The following is a 3,906-nucleotide window of genomic DNA, read 5'->3' on the forward strand; positions in this document are numbered from 1 at the left end:
CCCTTCACGTTCTGGGAGGCCGCGAAGGCTGTGATCAGGAGTGATATCATGGCCTAGAACGCACGTAGAAACAAGGTAGAGAGGGCGGCTAGGCGACAGTTGTAGACTCCATACTGGAGGTAGACGGGCGATACTCTGAGGACTCGCCCAAAGAACTCCTGGCGGAGAGGAAAAAGCTACAAATTGACTTTGACCTGCTCTCCACGAGGGAAGCAGTGCAGCAACTCCGCCAGGCACGGGAGGCCCTTTACGAACACGGAGATAAAGCCAGCCACTGCTGGTTCACCAGCTGAGAAAGCAGGCAGCCACGGGGGTAATAGCTCAGATTAGAAGCAGCAGACCAAATCCAGTGGCTGATCCAAAAAATGTCTACGAGGCATTTGAGACATTCTTCCGGGGGTTATTCACCAAAAGCCCTCAAATCAGGGATGAAACAGTTCATCGATGGACGGGACACGCCAGTTGTGAGACAGACTGAAAATGGGACTGGAAGCACCAGTAAAACTGGGAGAAGGATAGCGCAGTGGTGAGCCCTCGTTCCTCATGGTCCCGCCCGCCCCACACATCCCTGTGACGATGGATGTGGCTGTCCTGCAGCCCAGTTGTGTGTAGAAGCTGGGATTCGTCTTTCTGGAGCTGCAGGAGGTTAGAGGGAATTTAAACACGTCTTCAACGTCATTAAGATTTTTTTTTAAAGATAGAAATGGATAGATCCTCTGACCCTAATTGCTCTACTGCATAAATCCCACCTTAGTTACTGTTCCAACCCACTGGACTTTCCACTATTCCAAATCCAGCAATACTCAGGAAGAATCATTGTTATCCTATCCAGCCGACTGTTCTATATTGAAGAAGCTGGTGAACTTCAGAAGGACAATTCTGCCTTCCTATCCACACTTCTGTTCACACATCAGTGCACTACGTCCAGATATACTTTGGACTGACTTTTCTGTGTCATTTTTGGCTCTATTGTTCATAAAAACATTTCAAGCTGAGCTGTACGAGATCTGCGTGTCCCCAGTGCACTCTGCTGAACACATCCAGATATAGTCTGGAGCAATATTTCGCTGTTCCGTTCTAACCTGGTGCTCCAACGGACACATGCACCTGCCCTGCAGCCGAACATGTATGTGTTTGATTTCCCAACCACTGTCCACACCCACTGACCCAAGCTGTACTTCAGAAGCCAATCTGTCTGTGCCATTCGCCTTGGATTGTTTCGGAATCCTACGTCAGGCTCGAATGTAGGTTACGATTCTTTATAGAATCATAGAATCCCTACAGTGCGGAAGGCGGGTCATTCGGCCCAACGAGTCTGCACCAGCCCTTAGAAAGAGCAACCTATTTAAGCCCAGACCGCCACCATATCCACATTCCCGCAACCCAATCTAACCTAAAGGGCAATTTAGCACGGCGAATCCACCTGACCTGCACATATTTGGACTGTGGGAGGAAAACAGAGCACCCAGAGGAAACCGTGTCAGAGAAAGTGCAAACTCCACATAGACAGACATCCGAGGCTGGAATTGAACCTGGGTTGCTGGCGCTCTGAGGCAAGCGTGCAAACCACTGTGACACCGGATTGCAGACTCCTGGACTCTGCACTGCACAGATTCACCGTGTAGGACAATCTCTGGGGTCTCTGACAGCCTCTTTTCTGTTTTAAAATGAAATACACAGTTCTTAAAATTAAGAGTAGTCAATTATTTTTCCAATTTATGGTGGCTAATCCACCTACCTCCCACATCTTTGAGTTGTGGGGTGAGACCCACGCAGAACTGGGGAGAATGTGCAAACTCCACGCGGCTAGTGACCTGGGGCCGGGGTCGAACCCGGGTCCTCGGCGCAGCGAGGCAATGTGGACTGGGACCTTAAGGAAATTAGGAGAGCAAAAACGGTACATGAAAGGATACAGGCAGGTAAAATGAACGAACGTCCTAAGTAGTTTTAACAGCTCATTAAGGGTAAAAGGATAACTCGGGAATTAGCCGGAAAACATGGGCTATCGCTTCTCGGCCTTTTGGTTCAGATCAAGTGTAGTATCTGTTCTTATCAGTTTAATACCTGGTATGTTCTCTATCTGGGGACCGAATATTAAATTGATTTTTGGGACTCGGAGATGGTTCAGGGGCTTGCTTCTTCCGCTCCACGCATTAACCTCGTCTTGCAATGCTTCCAGGAATGGTGCCTTCACCCCGCTTTGGGGAGCAAAAAGTACAAATGCAGAAAATGGCGCAAAACCTGGCTGCCCCTCTTCTCTCTTGTCCAGTTGTCTCATCCTGACCAATTTAAGGCCTTTCAGGCTTCAAAGCATTGCTAGCTTTTCTGCTGGCGGGCGCTTCGTGCACTAATGTTGCGAGCCGATGGACTCGCAGACTTGCGGCAGCCAGGCTCCGTTTTCAGCTGATATGCCACACAGATTTCCTGCTGCTTTTTACAGGCCACTCCCTTTCACTCCAGGATGCCGACTTGCCTTCTCCTCACTTCAGTTACCACAGCCCTTAATCCTGCATAACAGGGAAGTGTGGCGACAGACTGAACGGCATCCTGATTTGGATGTAGGTATACCTTCACTGTGTCTCTTTTCGTTCTCCGGAGTCCACGACCAACACGCCAGGGTGGAGCTCAGTGAGACTAGACATTGCCCCTGTTGGATTCCGCCAGTACTTGCTGCTTGCACGGATTGCCCTTTGTTCGGCAAAGCTGGAGGTTTCTTCGACTCCCTGCGTTGGGTGTCACTGGGCCTTCACAGCATCTCCATTTCTTCTGGTGATGACAGGGGACGGCGTGACAGACGATGTCTCCCTGTTGTGTTTTACTGGTTCTGCATACACAGACTCCACCGTGCTCGGCCAAGCTGGAGGTCTCTTGACCATCAGTGACCGTAGACTAAAAGTTCCAAAGCACAGTCGAGCGCAGCAAGGTGCACCTGAATGTCGGTGGACGAGGAGGACTAGAGCCATAGGCGGAAAATATGGGCTATCGCTTCTCGGCCTTTTGGATCAGATCAAATGTAGTATTTGTTCTTATCGGTGCAGCTACCGCCAAGGGGGAAAGACCACTGTGTAACGTTTTTCCAGCAAATACACACCGAGGGGCGGGTAACAGTACAAACCCCACTTGGTCTGGGCCGCTAACACTCCAATGTATAAAACAAACATGACAATGTAAATATTTAAGAAGGAATTGTAATGTAAAGAGTGATATGTGTATAAGAATATCAAAATATAATGGAAGAAAGTCAAAGCAGTGTGTAGCTCTGACGGAAATGTACAGTCAAGACAATTCGAAATGTTCTGTAATGCTTATGATAAACTTAATGAATAAAGTATGTTTTTTTGAATTAAAAAAATATATACATTTTCTTATCAGTTTAATATCTGATATGTCCTCTATCTGGGGACCGAATATTAAATTGATTTTTGGGACTCGGAGATGGTTCAGGGGCTTGCTCCTTCCGCTCCACGCATCAACCTGGTCTTGCAATGCTTCCAGGAATGGTGCCTTCAGCCCGCTTTGGGGAGCAAAAAGTACAAAAGCAGAAAAGAGCGCAAAACCTGGCTTCCCGTTTTCTCTCTTGTCCAGTTGTCTCATCCTGACCAATTTAAGGCCTTTCAGGCTCCAAAGCATTGCTAGCTTTTCTGCTGGCGGGCGCTTCGAGCACTAATGTTGCGAGCCGATGGACTCGCGGACTTGCGGTAGCCAGGCTCAGTTTTCAGCTGATCTGCCACACAGATTTCCTGCTGCTTTTTACAGGCCACTCACCCTCACCCCAGGATGCCGACTTGCCTTCTCCTCACTTCAGTTACCACAGCCCTTCATCCTGCACAACAGGGAAGCGTGGCGACACACGGAACGGCATCCTGATTTGGATGTAGGTGTACCTTCACGGCGTCTCTTTTCGTT

At 48.8% G+C, this 3,906-nt stretch overlaps 1 non-coding gene and 1 pseudogene across 1 annotated transcript; both read left to right on the plus strand.

The window, feature by feature from the left end:
* Nucleotides 1–2,004: 2,004 nt before the first annotated feature.
* Nucleotides 2,005–2,195, plus strand: LOC140397824 (U2 spliceosomal RNA). Its single transcript, XR_011937251.1, has one exon. It is a non-coding gene; the product is annotated as a U2 spliceosomal RNA (small nuclear RNA).
* Nucleotides 2,196–3,330: 1,135 nt separating this feature from the next.
* On the plus strand, nt 3,331–3,511 carry LOC140397340 (U2 spliceosomal RNA; annotated as a pseudogene).
* The last annotated feature ends 395 nt before the right edge of the window (nt 3,512–3,906 follow it).

The sequence above is a fragment of the Scyliorhinus torazame genome, chromosome 20 (assembly GCF_047496885.1).
Source record: "Scyliorhinus torazame isolate Kashiwa2021f chromosome 20, sScyTor2.1, whole genome shotgun sequence".
NCBI lineage: Eukaryota > Metazoa > Chordata > Chondrichthyes > Carcharhiniformes > Scyliorhinidae > Scyliorhinus > Scyliorhinus torazame.